Raw genomic sequence first — 19,278 nt, forward strand, 5'->3', positions numbered from 1 at the left:
CGGTTTGTGTGAAGATGATAATGATGGAGAATAAGCTCCATTCTCTGAGTAGAAAAAGAGGCCAAGCCGTTTATTTGCACCTGGAGAGAAAAGGAAGTGATGGTTCAAAGGGAGGTTGGCACAAAACAAAACGGAGGTTGCCTAAGGGCAGTCAGGTACCTACTCAATTCGCCTACCTGGTTTGCTCTCCCTCACCCCCTCCAATCCGGTTTGCATTCTATTGTCAAAGTAGGGGTAAAATGTTATTGCAACAGTAACTTCTTATTAGCTGGCATTAGCCCCTCAGGGCCTGGTTGAAAATGGCTGCAGCAATTGTTCTATCTAAAACTGTTCTATGAAGTGGCATTTAACAAGTTTCATTTTGGGATCTTGTCATCTCTCCCTCCTTCCTCATCTCCAGCTCTTTATTCCCCATATGACTCTGACTAGTGTGTGTGTGTGTGTGTGTGTGTATGTGTGCATGCACGTGTGTATGTGTGCAGAGTCCACATGGTTTCCCTTCAAAGAAACAAGTGCACAGAGCTATAAAATAAATGAGATCTGCCCAGCACTCATGTATTCATTATAGTTTTTCAAAACCCACTAAGAAGTAAAAGGCCAACGTGTCAATGGAAAGGCTAATCAGAATTTAGAAGGGTAATGAAAACCATATAAATGGGATTCCACTTGAAATTCTATGAACTGCTCAGGATGAAGTATTCATAAGTGAATAAGTAATTAATTCACTAGTAACTGAGCACAGCCTGGAACAAGAGGGAAGAGTGTTTAGATCGTTTTTCAATCCCTTCCAAAAATAGGAGAAAACGCTTTCCAAAAGAGCACTGCCCTCTCACCTTAACCAACTCTTGACAAGGGTTTGACACAAGCAAGTATCTTCAAATAAACCAAATGATATAAATTCTAGCCACAAAAGGAAAGCCAAGAAGAGGTCTGCATGGTAACCAGGAAGAACAATCATCACTGTTCATGCCGATACCTTCTGAGATAGATACAACTGCTTTTTGTTGTTCTTGATACTTATATTCTATAAAGCCACTGCAAGCACTGAATTAGTGAATAATAAATCATTACTCCAAGGGGAAATCCAGAGATAGAATCTTGAGAGCATTTTTTACATAACCTGTTTTGTGTGTGCTTCTGTTTAAAGACACCTTTGTAAATATATATTGTTGATTCTTTAGCATTGAACTATGGCTAACAGCACTATAACTCATGCCTGAATGAGACTTATCTAACACCCATGTTTTCTGCATAAGACATCTTACAACCTCTGGCACCTAGAAAAACTAGACAAGACTCCAGCGGTGCACTTGAGCACCATTTTAAACAGAGAAAAATCACCCACAAACAAAAATGTGGAAAAGGTGACACTGGTTTACAGTATGAGAGCTGAAACAAGAAGACAGAACATCACCTTGTTCCACCTCAGCTGTGAGCATGGATCAGGTGGCTCAAATTTTCACCACCCTGCCCATGCTCCTATCTGTGAATGACTACAAAAATACATTGAGTTTTGATTTGGGAGTTACTAATGGCTTTTAGGAAGTAGATATTTGCAAATACAGAATCAGGGAATAATGAGGGTTGGTTGTATCTATTTTCCCTGGAAGCTACATAGGCAGCAAATAACACTGTGAGGGTAACACAAATGGCATTGCCAGGATATGTAATATAAACAATTTTAATTATAGAGACCTCATGCACAAGTATCACAAGAATTCACAAATACTGTGAATTCTTTAAGAAAAATGTCAAGTTGAACAGTTGGTGTGAATGATTATGAATGTGGAAAAATGTTGACTGCTTTATTATCTGGCAGGGATTGTGTGAAACAGTGGTCATTCTTGACAACCAGGAAGCTGGCATAGTAATTGATTTCCCAGTTCTCTAAACCTAAGCACCTAAAATCCAATCTCAAGAAACCCTAAGGGCTTCTCAATGTGTTCTTCCAACAATCCTTAAAACTTCAGCACATTAACCTTAAGAATATTAAAAGTCTCTAGGATAGAACCCTGTTGTATAAGCCTGTTAAGAAAATGGCTGAATCAAGAAAATATTAATGGTTGAGAGAAGTCAACAAAGAATCAGTATTAGCTATTTTACACTTCATAGAAAAAGATTGTGTTTCAGTAAAAACAAAACAAAACTATGCATTGTTGACATATGGCCCATCCTTCCAATTTATCAGATTCCAACCTTTTTTGTTTTGGGCTATGTTGTAATCCTTCTGAGTTGTAAATAACTGGCACACATGTAAATTCTGCCCAGTGTGTAGAGATTTAATTGATTCTTCTTATACTCAGGGTAAAATATCATTTTTGCCTCCAATGGAAATTCATTTCAGCATTCCCTTGCTTGCCAGATAAGTTTGCAGCCTTTTTCTTTTTCTTTGAACCAGCTTTAGTTTCTGCCTGGTTCCTTCCGTCTTTCTTTCTACCCTCTTAGGTACAGTACCAGGAAGCCTGAGAATTTATCTAATAAAAGACAAATTAGTAGGGGAAAAGGCACACAATTTTTATTAATGCTTGTGGGCACTGAAGCTCACAGAAAAGAAGTGAAATGTGAAGAAGAGTTAGACTCAGGGCTTATATACCATTTCTTTGTTAAAAAGAAAAGAAGTTTGTACTTCAAGAGCTGATAAATCACTGGGAAGTTACTGGGGAACAAATGGAGGAACTAATGGGAAATAAAGTCTTATTTTAGTAAGATCTGCAGTACGAACTCACTGTGGTATAGGTTCTGTCTCCAGTGATAAGAGTGCTCTTATCTTCTGGGGTGGGAGAAAGATGGGGGACCTGTAGGTAGAAGGGGACAGATACCTTCACTAAGGGAAACTTGTGTCCTGCTTTAGGCAGATAAAGGGAAGACAGACAACTCTTCCTGCATCTGTTGCTTCTCAATTGCCCTTAACTCAAAATAATCCTTGTGCCAAAGTGGCATATTTAGGACTGGTATATTCTGATTCCCTCCACCGCATACACGAGTGAAATAAATCAATATGCATGTTCATTTTTTAAATTGGATAATTGTCATTATTCTACCTTTTTCTAAAGAGCTGCTTCCAGGGCCTTAATTCCTTCATGCCCTGTGGGAGAAATGTGGGAAGATGAAGGTCAGATGTTTGTGAAATCTTATGCATCATCACTCCAACACTACGTAAAAGGAGGTACAGTATCAGCTCTACTGATAGAGCACAATTCTGTAATTTGTATGGAAGAGGGTGAGGGGAAAGGCCACTTTGGAGAGTGCTTCTGGGTGGGGTTAATAAAGGGACATATCTTAATCAATCAGAGTGGCAAGTGGCAACATTAGGTTGCTGAGGGACTCAGGGCTCCTCTGTACTATTTAAATTGTCCAGAGCCTCAGATATCATCTTCAGGTAGTTACTGGGCACCACATAACCTTCTGTTAAGGGACGGTTCTAGTATAGCTTCCTTTTGAAAAGATGTGTGTGTGGGGTGTGTGTGTGTGTGTGTGTGTGTGTGTGTGTGTGTGTGTGTGTGTGTGAGAGAGAGAGAAAGAGACAGAGAGAGACAGAGAGAGACAGAGAGACAGAGAGAGAGACAGAGACAGAGAGAGAGGAAGAGGAGAGGAGAGGAGAGAGAAGAGAGATACTTTATTATCTAAGCAACATTTCAGAGGAATGGTGGGTGGAAACTCTTCTACTTCTCATTAACAAGTTTCTATAACAATTACCAGACAAGCAGAACTTCATGGCTGGCTAGGACTCCAGGAAATCAGAGACATTCCCAGGCCCAGGCTAATCACAGCTACTGCATTCCTTCTCCTCCCCAGACTTGGAGACATCTAATCACTAGCTGGAAGCTCAGCCCAACTTTTATAGTAGCAGTCATGAAGTGTTCTGACCTGAAGAAAGAGGTTCTTAAACATCCCAGTTCATTATGCCTGCATTCAGATCCAAACCAACTGCTTCTCAGCCAACACAGAAGCAACATCTCATTTCCAATAATAGCAAGGCTTTAGTTTTATTCCCAAACCCCACTCCCTTGCAAATATTCTTTTTATGTGTGGTAGGCATTTGTTCATTAGGGCCATATAGTGTCCAATTTCCTCCTTCCAATCACACTCTGATCTCATTTATGGGGAAATTCTTCTTTATGAGTATTTATGAGTATTTTTGTTAAGAATAACAGCTCACTTCCTTACCTCACAACCCAGAGGGGCTGCATTATTTTCTCCTTGTCCTGGCATCATCGGTGAGATGGGGGCATGACTTAGTTTCAGTCATTCAGATGTGTCATGTGCATTTGCTTTTGGGAATAGTCAATTCTATCAAATACATGTGTATTTTACAAAAATAGGCGAAACCTTTAAAGTGTTTCAGTAGAGGTAAATAGCTAGTGAGCAAAAAGTTTGTTGGATGTGGGCAGATCTTACAGAGTATGATGAGCATAAGATAAGAAGCTAGCAAGTAAAGCATGTGTGTGTCCAACATAGAGAACATTGAAAGGACCAACAGATGCTTAATATTCTATAGCACCTGGGTACTAAGTACACATACAACTAAATACACTATTTGCCAGCACTTAATATATATGATGCTTTAATTCATCAGCGACTAGTGATGCTCATTCTGGCACTATGTGTTTTCTGCCCGCAAAACACAAATAGAACCCACGGCTGCTCTGCAGACTATTTGGCACTGTCCAGCTAGGGGTGGTTGCCCTTGTCCCTGTATGTGTCCAACAGAACAAGCGTGTGTCTTTGGCCCAGGGCATCATCCATCTGTGGGCCCATTTGCTCAAACCCCAGTTTGGGTTCTATAAACACACCTTTAGTGGCAAAGACTCATGTGGCATAGACAGGAGGGGCCTATGAACACTGCATGTCCGAAGAGTTAGATTCTGTGGCCCTTTTGTTCCACATGCTCCTATGCGAAGTGGGTTAACTCAGCTCTTTCCTTTCGCTTCTCACCATGTGTTTTAATTCAATTTAATAAATCTTGTCATTTGAGCATCTTAATTTGGTTTGTGAGGTTTTCTGGCCTCTGGCCTCTGGGATAGCCTGCCTGGCAGTACATTTGGAGACTATCACTGCCTGGTAATTCTCCTCTGTCTGGGACTCTGAGTCAATAGTGAGTGATGCAGAAGTGTGTCTTGGACACTGCATGTCCGAAGAGTTAGATTCTGTGGCCCTTTCGTTCCACATGCTCCTATGCGAAGTGAGTTAACTCAGCTCTTTCCTTTCACTTCTCACCATGTGTTTTAATTCAATTTAATAAATCTTGTCATTTGAGCATCTTAATTTGGTTTGTGAGGTTTTCTGGCCTCTGGCCTCTGGGATAGCCTGCCTGGCAGTACATTTGGAGACTATCACTGCCTGGTAATTCTCCTCTGTCTGGGACTCTGAGTCAATAGTGAGTGATGCAGAAGTGTGTCTTGGCAGCCTGAGGACCAGCTGCGTCTGCATTGTAATCTTGGCTTTGGTGCTTCCCCCACAGCTTCTAGAGTCCTCCTGATCCCAATTTTTTTTAATTTTTTTTTAATTTTAAAATAAGGCATACATAAGAAAAGTACATAAAGGATGTGTAAAATTTGGCAAATAATTATAATACAAGTAACCACAAAATCTCACCAACAGGTAGGAAAGTTAAAGCCAGATGCAGGAGTTAAATTTGCCCACGACTCTTTCTCCTGTAAGTTCGTCTCTTAGAAACAATTGGTTTCCTGTAGGCTGGTGTTTAAAGCAATTGATCTTGGTCAACTGTAAGGCTTCGATCACAGTCTCTTTGAATATCCCAAGAGAGGGTGAATGCTGATTTGGCAAGTCCCGTCACTCAACTTGCCATGTCATTGAGCTATAACTACCAGGCCAGCCCCCGTTTTGAAGGCATGGTGCTACATCATACACAGGGACTAAGCTGGTGGAGTAGGGCCAAAGCCAAGGTTCTGTCGTTGCAGTTAACAAGCTCCAAAGGCGAAGGGTTGCAATCCTTGACTCAGAGTCTTATATCCGGCTCTGCTGCCTAGCAGAACTGCCTAGCAGATCCGTGTGCTGCCTAGGAACATGCATATGTGCCACTGGATACTCACTGCATGAGTTTCGCCAGTGAGCTTGATTCCAGCAGGTAGATGGCATGTGTTATGCCTGGTGAGTTGTCCTCATTTGCATGATGCAAACATTACCAGTGCCTATTCTCCCCTCCCACGTGCCCTTCCCCGATTATAATCCCCTCCGTCTCTCCTAGAGATAACCATAGTCCTCCTGTCTCTTGTGACCATTATTTTCTTGGTTTTCTTTTCATTCTATCACCTAAAGATTCATTACCAAATAACTCAATTTAGTTTCGTCTCTTTGTCTAGTATATGAGATTTGTCAATGTTGCTGTGCATGGATGTGTTTTATTCTATAGTTATTTACAGGTTTGTTGTATCATAGATAAACATCTCCAAGTGGAATTTCTGGGTGATTGGGTGTGCATGTCTTCAGTTTTGCGAAGGTAATGAAAATGAGTTTTCCATAGTGCCCACACCAATTTGTGTTCCTGCAGGGGATGAAAGTCTTCCTGTTCTACATCCTCACCTCCACTTGGTATTATCTGATCTATTAATGTTTGCCAATCTGGTGAATATGTAATGATGCCTCATTGTGGTTTTATTTTGCATTCTCCATATTTCTAGTGAGGCTGGGAGCCTTTTCATGTACTTATCAGCCATTTTAATTTCTTCTTTTTTTTAAATGCTTGTTCGAGACCTATGTACAAATTTCTATTGAGTCATATGTCTTTTTCCTAGTTCATATTTGTAGGAGCTCTCAGTATATTTTGAAGCTAGGTGTTAGGTAGTTAAATATGACAAATAGCATCTCCTGCTCTTGTTTGTCTTTTTACTTTTTTTAAAATGTTTTTTGATGGATAGAGTTCTTAATTTTAATGTAGTAGAAATAGTGATCTTTTCCTTTATGGATAGTATTTTTTGTGTCTTGTAAGAAAATCCTTCCCAACTCTGATTTCATGAAGATATTTTCCTACACTATCTTCTAAAATGCTTTATAATTTTATCTTTCACATTGAGGTCTTTAAGTCACTGGGAATTGATTTTTTTTTTTGTAAACACTCCCACTTTTTTTTCCAAGCCAGGCCTCCAACCTCTAATCAGTTTTACAAGTCTCTGATCACCCTATAATAAATCCTCTTTTTGCCTTAGATAGCCAGCATTAAGTTTCTGCTGCTTTCAATCAAGAGCTCTAGCTGATAAAATGGACTACTGCCTTGGCTCCCATTCCTGGATCCTGACTTTTAACCCCAGCCCAGTTATGTGCCCTGTGACTACACGCAGACTGGTTTTTGTCCATGGTTTGGACTGTGCCCAAAGATTGCCATACTCCATGATCTTGTGCCTTACCCAGCGGACTGCTTCCTATTTCAGAACCTGTGGTTGGATTGGTTCCACACGCTCCTGTCCCACTGCCCAGTTCCACTGTAAGTTAAAATCCATGCTCCACTGAGTCTCAAGATATGACTTGAAATTGTACACCAGCCTTTAGACGCTCAGCTAGAAGAGCGAGAGGCCCCTAGAAAGAGGGTTATAGAGATAACATTCATATGTCATCGCCAATTGACGTCATCTGCTAAGCCAGGCAGGGGAAAGCAGGCTTAATTCCCAGTTGGGGATTTCAGATCTTATTGCCATTCTTTGTTTCTCCTATCAGGAGACCATGCAGGAAGATTCACACTTTACTTTTATCCAAGTGGTTTATTGATCTGTGGATTCAGTGAAATGTGCATCAATTGAACTAACCATTCCCTTTAAGTAAGGGGGGAGTTTCACACTGTGCTGAAATTAACAAGCACAACAGTACTGCCTCTTAGAGTTCAACCACCGCACAATAGATGCACACAGTGTGAGGGCAATCTGGAGATTAAATAGCTCTACTTCATCCCTAGTGATCAAAAGCCAGTGTGCTCTTATTCTACTTTCTTTGGCTTTCTCTTCCCTCCCACCAGACATACAGACTTCAAAGAGATTATGTACCCTATTTAATAGAAAATAGATTTCTTTCCTTCCCATCCTTCCACTTTCTCTTTATATCTCTAGGTTTTATTTCTCTTCACCTGTTCTTAAGTGTGTAGCAAACTTTGGATCCTTTTCTTCCTAGATGACCGCTTAACCTCACATCTTCTCTGATCAAGTCACAATGGAAATAATGTCTAAGACCAGACAAGATGACAAATATACCACACTTAACCAATGAATTTTCCTTATAAAAAATATAAGCAGTGTCTTCATGCATGGATATGATTTCACTGACCTATCAGGGTTTTCTTTCTCTTGATAATGAATAGATATATCCCCTTTCAACCACTGTGCCTGTGGCTCTTGTGACTAGTAATTATAATAATTGGGAATTTTATAAGTTTTACAGATTTCAGTCCTTTGATACAATCACTTCATTTTATTTCAAAATTACTAATAAGATAGGTAAGACCTATAGCATCATCTTCAGTTTTGTTTTTTTTTTTTCAAAAAAACTTAGGCTCAAAAAGAATTAGTGAATGATATGATGTACAGCCAATATTGAATCTGGACTATTATGCCTCCTTGGCCAGTGCTCTTTCCCGGATTATTGTCCCATATTAAAAAGTTCTCTATATGACTATAATAATATCTATTTTATGGAAAACTTACCAAGGATTGCCAGAGGCTGACTCCAGCAGGTCCAGGGGTCCCTGAAGGATCGATGGTGTCAGCGAGAGAGAGTGAGAGAGCCCCGAGATTCTTTCTGATCACCAGGCAGGCATCTCTGTCCTGTCGGTTTTGGTGTCTTTATTTATAGGTCAAATGATATCATGGCATCAGAAAAAGGAATTTTTACAATGGATAGTTCTCTGTGATAAGATGCTTTGGAAACTGTACAGAAGCAGGTATTACAGAAGTCTTCTTGCAGAACTACTCCAATCATAGTGAGGTTGAGTAAATCTTACAACTAAGGAAATAATAGGATGTTNGATATGATGTACAGCCAATATTGAATCTTGACTATTATGCCTCCTTGGCCAGTGCTCTTTCCCGGATTATTGTCCCATATTAAAAAGTTCTCTATATGACTATAATAATATCTATTTTATGGAAAACTTACCAAGGATTGCCAGAGGCTGACTCCAGCAGGTCCAGGGGTCCCTGAAGGATCGATGGTGTCAGCGAGAGAGAGTGAGAGAGCCCCGAGATTCTTTCTGATCACCAGGCAGGCATCTCTGTCCTGTCGGTTTTGGTGTCTTTATTTATAGGTCAAATGATATCATGGCATCAGAAAAAGGAATTTTTACAATGGATAGTTCTTTGTGATAAGATGCTTTGGAAACTGTACAGAAGCAGGTATTACAGAAGTCTTCTTGCAGAACTACTCCAATCATAGTGAGGTTGAGTAAATCTTACAACTAAGGAAATAATAGGATGTTCTTAGTGAAAAACAGGATGACATATATATTTGTTCTAAGTTAATAACGCTAGGATTCGTACATAGGTTAAATTGTATATAGATAGGCTAGGAGCCATTCTGTCTGACTCACAAGAGGACAAATGTTTCTGAGCTGGTTAATAAGTTGTTTGTGGAAACTTTTTTGACTTGATGCTGAATGTGTAAACACCATGAAGGCCCTAAATGTGTTGACCTTTGTTTTTGGGTTTATGTTTTAGCTACTCTTATCTATCCTCATCCCAGCCGCCAGTGTAAGGGAGGGTGTTTGTGGAAAGTAGGCCTTAGGGAAGGGACTGTCATACATCACCAGTTAGAAAAGGTGTAAGTATTAACTTAAGTTCTGCCCTTATCTGTTTTCTAACTCTAAATTAGGTTCTTTGTCTTGGGGCCAGGCTCACTTGTAACTCAAGTTTTCTTAACCTCCTCCAACCCCCTTTGGATCTGCAAGGCTCATAGGAAGAGCCTTTTGACAATCATCCACAGAGCTTTCATCTAAAATCTCTTTTTGAAAAGGCAGGAATATGCTTTTCTTTATGAGGTATCTGTGTGGGGAATATCAGTCTGATCTGGAATATTGTGAGGCTTGGTCAATACCCGCAGGCTCATTTCCAACATGAGCCAGTAGTAGCAGAAGGAGATACCAGTTTTGCTTCTCATGGCAGGAGCTGTGCAAACGCTGCCGTTTCCTCGCTGTGACTGTCATCCAGCGAGGCCGGTGAGGCTCCCAGCAAAGGATCAAACCAGCAACACTGGCCATTCGCAAATCTTTTAAAACCACCTGATCCCATACTTGGCATAAGTGTGCTCCTCTATGAACTATACAGGCATACATTGTATGATAATGCTATGAATAAATATTACCAAGTGTTAGGACTCTGGAAATATCTAATATATGAAATACAATCTGATTTGAGGGTTCTAAGCTTTCTTTCTTTAGCAATTCACATTGAAAGCTTATTCATTATTGAGATTAAAAAGCCAAACATATTCCAATGAAATGTATTTAAACAAGAAAGGTCAAGTTCCAGACTTCCATATTTATTAGCCTACAGATTGAGTAAACAGGCTTTTTACAAACATATTTGGGTCTTTATAATGGTACAGAAGAGGCAGGGGATGGTTGGTATCAGGGCACAAATCTGATAACACAATCTGTCCCTTTTATTTATTTATTTATTTAGAGTACTTAGCTGTTAATTTCAAGGCTGGGTGAAGTTCCACAGCATTAGAAATAAAGGATTTGTTTAAATAGGATTACAAGAGATGAAAGAAGAATGTTCAAGAAAAGCTATTGTACATGTATATTTTTTTAAATCTTCTATGCTCATTACCCCAACTCTTCCAAAAGAACAAAGGGAATTTCTTTTTTTCATGTTGTCGTTTATTTAATCTCATGCACTTGTTAATTCAATCTCCATAATTCATATAGTTACTACCATGTGTTCATTCCATTAAACCACAGGCTATAGAATATGGATAATAAGTAAAACCTTAGGAGTGAGATTACACAGGTTGCCAGGAAGTCCCACAGAAGGAGAACCAATCACTGCCTTGAAAATCAAAAACAGCTTGCCAGAGGAGATACTATCTAATCTTGGAAGAATAAATAGGAGCATCGCTTATAGTAAACCCAATTTCCTCAGCTGTTGTGTAACATTAAAGCCTTCCTATGAAATTTAGTGGGACATGAAGTAGGCATGAGAATTGGAAACCTATGGCTTTCAAGACTTCCATCCTGGCATCCCACACTCCTATGGGTCCAAAAACTAGTTCCAATATTTCAAACAACCTAGAAGAAATCAAATGATTTCTCTCGACTCTCCACTCTTATTTGTTTACTGGCTGCTCTGACTATGAATTTTCTTTATCAGTCTGAGTGAGCATCGTTCAGAAGATAGCCCTTATAAGTCATGCATCCCCAACATAGTTCATAGAAAATACCTCCAACTTCCTTATTTTGCTTCAAAGTCTATTCTTCCTCTCCCATGTCACTTAAACTACTTTTAAGTGGTGGGCTTATCTCTCCATCTTTCTGTAGAGGAGCTAGAAATGACCTTGGGAGAACTCTAGGCTTCATAATTTTAATCACCCTTTTCCCTTCCACATACACAAGTTACTCCAAAAGGGAATTCCAAATTTAAGAAAGATTTTTTTCTATACAAAAACGACATAAAGAAATCACTTAGTCTCCTCCTCTAACCAAAGCGCTGACTCTAGCAGATGTTCTCTAGATCCCTACCAAATCCACCCTCTTTCCTTGCTAAAAGAACCCTGCTTTTGTTCAAGTAGTGAGCAGCAAAGTGCTCAGGAAGGTTGCACCACTTCCCCTCCACAGGAACTTTAATCTGATTGGTTTAAGACTGTCACACAGTGTGGGCTCAGATGCATATGTAAGATCCATTTCTGTCCAGTGATATCTGAGGGCAAGTCAGCTAGGAGCTTCTAGAAAATATTTCAACTTGTGATTTAAAAAAAAAAGAAAGAGAGCAAAAGACATCTGATAAGAACTTTTTTCTTTCTTCCTGCCTGTGGATGTCTTTGAAAGCTTTGGGACCCCTTTGGACTCCTTTGGCCAAGGATATGATGCCATTTTGTGGCCATGAGTAGAGAAGCATAAAGGCAAGACCATTATGTAGGCTGCAGTAGAGTAGTAAGTTAGGCAGAATCTGGATCCTATGTGACATCGCTGATCCATTGTACATCCCTGGAACTGCCCTGTCTATGAGCTTTTTACTCAAGATACAACGTGTCCTTGTGGGTTATCTTCTATAGAGGAATATTAGAGCCAGCATTGTCCTTCTGCCCTCTTAACCTGACAATGTACCTGGTTCCTACCTTAAACTTTGATTTTCCCCAAAGAATTTAGTTCCAATCCTGTCTCCACACTCCATACTCCTCACCCTGTCTGAATTTCTTTCCAATCTAATAGAACCAAGAAAACATACAGTCAAGCTAATGTACCCAAACCTGACTTTGAGTTATTTGGTCCGTCTTGGTCATTTGTGAAAACAGAGAAGAATGAAGATGTACTTCACTATACATGCCTTTGATAGCAAATAAATAGAAATCAGCTCTAACATGATAATTTGGGGGGGGCAGATAAACATGGCTTAAAAGATAAAATATATAAGTAATTTTAAAAAATTCCTGGTGCTGGGATGCCTGGGTGGCTAAATTGGTTATGTGTCAGACTTTGGCTCAGGCTACAATCTTGGGGTTCATGGCTCAGGTCACAATCTTGGAGTTCACAAGTTCAAGTCCCATAATGGGCTCTGTGCTGACAGCTCAGAACCTGGAGCCTGCTTTGGATTCTATGTCTCCCTCTTTCTCTCTCCCCTTCCTCCTTGCACTCTTTCTCTCTCTCTCTCTGTCTCTCTCTCAAAAAAATAAACATTAAAACATTTTTAAAAAATAAAATTTAAAATTAAAAAATACAAATTCTTGGTGCTAAGTGTTTGCAAATCACTGTCATAACTTGGGTATTGATTTGGCCTCATGGGAAAAATCTAGAAAATATAAATCTGTTGAAGATGTGGTTAACCAAAACCTTACAAACCGTCAATAGCNAAAAATTCTAAATTCAGAAAAAGCTTAAGGTATAAAGCTATTTATATGGCTGCATATTAGAAACCATCTAAATAATAAACAATGGTAGAAAATAAATTAGGTAGATTATGATGTAGTCATATAATTAACACAGTACTTAAAATAGCATTTTGGTATTTGACTAGCATGTGAAATGCTGATGTTATGTAAAAAATCAAAGTACAAATATGAGATGTATAATGTGTTTGTAAGAAGCATGTTTTAACAAGAACCTAGATAGAGAAAAGATGGCAAGATTACTAAATATAAATATTACTAAAATGTAAAAAGTTATGATATTTGACAATGGAAAAGTGGAGAATTTTTACTTTCTTATTTTTATTTGTTAGTGCTTTCCAAGTGTTCTTTTCCAAAAGTTTGAAAGTTTATTCACTTATATATGAGAGAGTGAGCACACGTGCATGTGTACATATGCCTAACAGGGGAGGGGCAGAGAAAGAGGAAGACAGAAAATCCCAAGCAGGCTCCCCACTGTCATCACAGGGCTCAGTCTCAAGAACAGTGAGATTATGACCTGACCTGAAATCAAGAGTCAGACGCTTGACCAACCGAGTCACACAGGCACCCCTCTTTTGTAGAAGTTTATTGCCGCATTTGGTTGATTGGCGGCTTACTGTCATCCACAGCCCGAAACCAGCCAGGGCTTGGCAAATGCCTCCAGATAGAAAAGGCGTAAGTTTACGTAACACCAAACCAGATGAAAACTGAAAGTTTTAAACCAAGCAACCCAGATGTTCTGAATTGCCAGATGTTTGCTGGAAAGTAAAGTAAGCCACCAAAACTTTAAACGCTTAGTTTTGTTTCCCACTTGGCATATTGGCTGTGAGTAGCTGGGTGTTGAAACAACAGCTGCTAAGATTTCTGAAAATGGAGAGGAGTGGATGCTCTGGAAGAGAAACACACAGACAAAAGCTGACTGTGCAATTGTCTGAGCTGAGCTACATTTGTGCTGGAGTAACTAACTGCTTCCAAAGAAAGGCCCAGATTTTTAATAGAAGCATGTCAGGTACAGTAACTTACTGGATACTTCTACTGGTCTAGAGAGAAGGAGAGAAATATTGCCACTGACACAAGATGAAAGGATGGTGGGTTCCATTAGGAATCTCTTATAAACCTCTAATCCTGTCTTCAAGGACTGTAAAGAGTCACTTAAACAACAACAGGGTCTGGGGTTTCCTAGAATAGGTACAGCTCCTTAGCTGCCTCCTAATCTCCCACTTGCTTGGAGAAGGGCCAAAGTATTAACATTTAAATCACCAAAAAGGGAATTTGCCTCTCTGAGTTGTTCCTATCCCATTGAGGCTATTTCTCGTTATAGCCTCAAACTTCCCAAGGGGATGGAAAGCCTCACTCTATTAGTATCTGAATCAGCTTACACGGAAACAGCTGCAACACACTGGAATAAGAATTAGATGGGGAATCAGGAAGCCTCACTTCTAATTCTGGCTCTTCTGGGGACAACTTTGACCTTAGGCAATCCGTTAAAACTCTCAGGCCCACAGATTCTTCATCTTTAGGAACTTGATGCGTTGATCTCTAAGGCCTCAATTGTTCTATTTCCTTATCTTTAAATGTGACCTAGATGTTTGCCACTCGAATGCACACAGAATGCTCCCAGAATCACCTTTTACCTTAAACTGTGGAAATTCCAGTGTTCTTTCCATGTTTTCTTCAAGTTTTCTGGAAATGTACACTCTTATAGTCTCCTGGTGCTCTAATTTCCTGCATCCATTGCATTTTCCATCACCTCACTTAAGTACAGCTAGATAGTCTCTTCTCTCTCTACCTTTTCCCCCACAATGTGACACTTCCCTTTCCTGTTGATCCATCCCTATCTTCTCTACTTTCTCCCCCCAAACAAGTACTGTAAACTCTGGAATCAACAGAGAACTGACAACGGAGACAGTATACGAAAGAAAGCAGGCTTGGGAATCAAGTTGAACAAAAAAATTTAACCTAACAAGGGAGGCCAGGCAAGGGAATGAAAATCAGTGATTTAAATAAACAATTGAATAAATAAATGTAGGGCACCTGGTTGGTTAAGCACCCAAACTTTGGTTTAGGTCATGATATCTCGGTTCGTGAGTTTGAGACTCCCACGGGGCTCTGTACTGACAGCTCAGAACCTGGAACCTGCTTCAGTTTCTGTGTTTCCCTCTCTCTCTGCCTCTCTCCTGCTCATGTTCATGTCTCCTTCTCTCTCAAAATTAAGTACACATTAAAAAATTTATTTTAAATAAATAAATGCAGGAGAAGAGACAAATCATTCTCACAGAAGAATTCAAAAAAATGTATACAGAAAATGTGTGAGAAAACTTCTCTGTACCCCCCAAGTTCTTTGCTGAGTCCCCACAAAAGAATGAAAAAAAGGATGAACAAGAGAAAAATGAACAAAAGTTATTAGTACGTGGAACAAGCATTCACATGAGAGAAATTCAGTGATGAGAGAAACTCAGTGATGGTTAGATGTTGGGCTTATATAGCATATTAGCTAAGAACAATACATTTGTAGAGAGGTGGCAAAACAAAGGAAAAGGGTTTTAGGCTTCCAAGGGTGGCAAACTATTGTAAGGTAAACCAATGGGGGAAACCAATGCAAGATAAGCATTGCTTTTGCAGGGTCATCTTGGCACCAACTTCCTGTCTTCTTCATGCCCATAAAACTTCCCCAGCAGAGGCAATTTATGGCAATCCTCATTCCTTAGATATTTCTTCTTTTAGTCAGAAATAAGGGAAGATATGGGAAATCTTTGTTCTGCATCTGTTGAATCTCAAACATCTTTACCTCAAAATAACCCATCTATCAAAGTGCCATATTTTGGGACGACATATTTTGACCCCCTAGAATATTCTCCCCTCCAGGAAGTGAAGACTACTTCCCTCCCCACTTTCCTTGAGTGTGGGTGCACTGGTGACTTACTTCAAAAGAGTAGAGTATGGAAAGGGAAAAACAAAAAAGTAACTCTACAGTGGATAATAGCCACCTCAGTCAGGTGACAAGATCAACATCAACAGTGATAAGTCATGTGATAGTGTATGGCCTTGATATCATGTGGCCAAAAAATGGCACTTTACTTCTGTGGCCTTCCTTCCAAAGACCTCTAACCCAGCCTAATCATGAGAAAAAGACTAGAAAAATTCAAATGGAGGAATATTCTACAACATATCTGACCAATGTTCCTCCAAATTGTCAAGGTCATCTAAAACACAGAGGGCTGAGAAATTGTCAGAGCCAAGAGGAGTCAAAAGAAGAAATGATGACTGAATATAATGCATTTAATGGATAAGGGACATTATCCAAAAAAACTAGTGAAATCCAAAGCATATGTAGAGTTTAGTTCATAGTAATGAACTAATGTTCATTTCTCAGTTATGACAAATGAACCTCAGTGATGTAAGATGCAAAGAACAGGGGAATGAACCTGCATGAGGCATGTGGAAACTCTCTACAAAGTCTTTGCGATATTCCTGTATTCTCTAACACCCTTCTAAAAGTTAAATGTTTATTTGAAAAATCCACCTCTAAGGCCAGTGGGCTGAATTTGAAGATGAACAAAATAATTGTAGAGGGAAAACAGGAAATGAGCCCGCAGAGGTTATGAAGAACAATCCCCAGACCTGTTGAAAGGGACCAAGGACTTACTCGGGAATGAAGAGGAATACAGGAAAGCATAGCACTAGAAAGCAGAAAACATTATTTATAGGCTTTTGAAAAATGATTGACTCTTTTTTTTTATTCAAGGTGTCATATAAGGGACAAGCCACATGTCCAGAGAACTGTATTTCCCATTTAGAAAGCCCAAGACAAGCCGTGGCCTCAGAAGCAAGCATTCACTTCCTTCAGCCACGTTTATAACAGCACATTGTCCTTGAAAAGATTTTGAAGAAAACCATAAAGCCCTGCAAAAATACTTTGCTGAAACAAGGAGAAGTGACAGTGACTGACTGGCTTGAACAATGTGAGATTAAGATTGCGCCTGAGGATAAAGTGACAGGAAAAGCCAGGTGGGAATCTGACTAAAATTGCCTACTATCTCAGAAAAGAGCCTGAGCAGAAATGTCACCTTTTCACTCAAAGCATTGGCTTCAGGCTGTCTCCAAGTCACATTGATAAAGCTTCCTGGAAAAAAAATGTTTTTCCTCCCATTAACCCCACAGCTCCCCACACAACTGTCCAGAGGCTGAGCTTCCTGCCCTTTCCACTTCCTTTCACTGTGAACTGGGGCATACGGGCTCTGTGGGTATAAGTGAGTCAGCTGAGCCTGAGGAACAACAGTGTGAAAGGCCAGCTGCCTTTTCCTCCCTCCCATGCTCTGAAGGAGGACGCCAAGTCCCAAGGTTGAAAGGGATCTTACCTTTCTTAGTAAACACACCACCAGTCACCAGCCCTGCTGCACAGACCTCAGATCCCCAATTCTCCTCACGCCCTTCACCTATCCCACCAGCAAATGGCACCAACTTAAGCACTGAAATGTTGCCTGAATCTGCCCACATCTTTCCACCTCTATTACCCTCTTCATCCACCTTCTACAATAAGCTCATTTTGCCTTTAGGGGTTCTCCAGTTTCCCTGTATGTCTACAAATTTTCATATTGGCAAATTCAAAATATATTAATGAAAATTAACCTTCTCTCACATGCACATGCTCTCACTCTCTCAATATCTCAGAATTTACATAGTGATAACCCACCAAATCATACATAGAAGGTAATCAGTTGGAATTCTTCTGTGAGAATGATTTGTCTCTTCTCCTGCATGGGCAATTTATGTCACTTTTCCACAAGAATAGCCCAGACAACAATTTAAATCTAAATCATCAACACGGGGTACCTGGGTGGCTCAGTTGGTTAAGCGTCCGACTTTGCCTCAGGTCATGATCTCATGCTTCATGAGTTGGAGCCCCGCATTGGGCTCTGTGCCAACGCTCAGAGATTGAAGCCTCCTTCAGATTCTGTCTCCCTCTCTCTCTGCCCCTCCCTCTGCGCACGCTCTCTCTCTCTTTCTCAAAAATAATTTTTTAAAAGTTTTTAAAAATTTAAATAATTGACTTTAATACCAGACATCAGTGTTCTCAGGTTTTCTCAGCTATTCCCATTTCTAGAATATTTCCTCTCTATCTCCTTCTTCACTTGAGTCTCATTTCTGCCACATTGTTGGGTCTCTAACTCCTTTCTGTTGAACTCCTCATTTTCCTCCTGGGCTCATTCATTCCAAACAATCATCAATTCTAGTGAAGAGCCATTTATTCAACTCATAGCAGGTTCAGACTATGCTTGAAGGGACAAATCTTCAAAATCAAACATGCCCACTACTTTACATCCCAAAAGAAAATCAGACCTCTCCTTGCAAAGAACCTCACCCTCAATTGCCAACAAACAAAAAACAACAACAAAAGGAAATCTTTTCTTCCTATTGTGAGGACTCACTTGGAAATCCATAGTTAATATGAAAATTGTTTTAAATGAAAGACATTTGAGATTCAACAGATGCAGAAAAAAAGTGTTCTCAGAACATCCTTTATCTGACTAAAAGCAACAGTTTTTGGGAAATGAGACTGTCATAAATGATCTCTTCAAGGTGAATCTACTCCTAGGAGGAAGAGGAGAGTAAACCTACTATAAATCCCTCACTCTGGAGATTTTTACAGCCCTGAAGAAGATGGAAAGACCATTCACATCTGCATAGACAAACATCATCACAAACTTTCTTATCTCTTGTTCTCCTAAAAACTTATTTGTCTTGCCTAAAGAAATCTATTTGTTCTTCCCATAGAAGGCTTTTCTTTCCTCCCAGTTTCCCCTATCATTTTTCCCCTACTAAGCCTTTAACTTTTAAAGAGCTACTTCTGGGACGGCTGGGTGGCTCAGTGTGTTAAGCATCTGACTCTTGGATTTGGCTAAGGCCATAATCTCACAGTTTCATGAGATCAAGCCCCACGTTGGGCTCCATGCTGACAGTACAGAGCCTGCTTGGGATTCTTTGTCTCGCTCTCTCTCTGCCCCTCCTCCACTCATGCTGTCTCTGTCTCTCAAATAAAAAATAAAGAGCTACTTCTTTTGTAGGCTTTCATATATGCACAAATAAACTCTACTCCTGTGATTCTGTTGTTGATCAGTTTAATTTCCATGTCCCAGTCACTAAACTTAGACTCAGAGGAAAAGTTTTATTACAGAAGGATAACCCCAATTTCTATATTTGGAAACCATGGTTTTCTTTTAAACCTAATATTAACCT

This window comes from Crocuta crocuta, unplaced genomic scaffold (assembly GCF_008692635.1).
Source record: "Crocuta crocuta isolate KB4526 unplaced genomic scaffold, BGI_CrCroc_1.0 scaffold186, whole genome shotgun sequence".
In the NCBI taxonomy this organism is placed as follows: domain Eukaryota; kingdom Metazoa; phylum Chordata; class Mammalia; order Carnivora; family Hyaenidae; genus Crocuta; species Crocuta crocuta.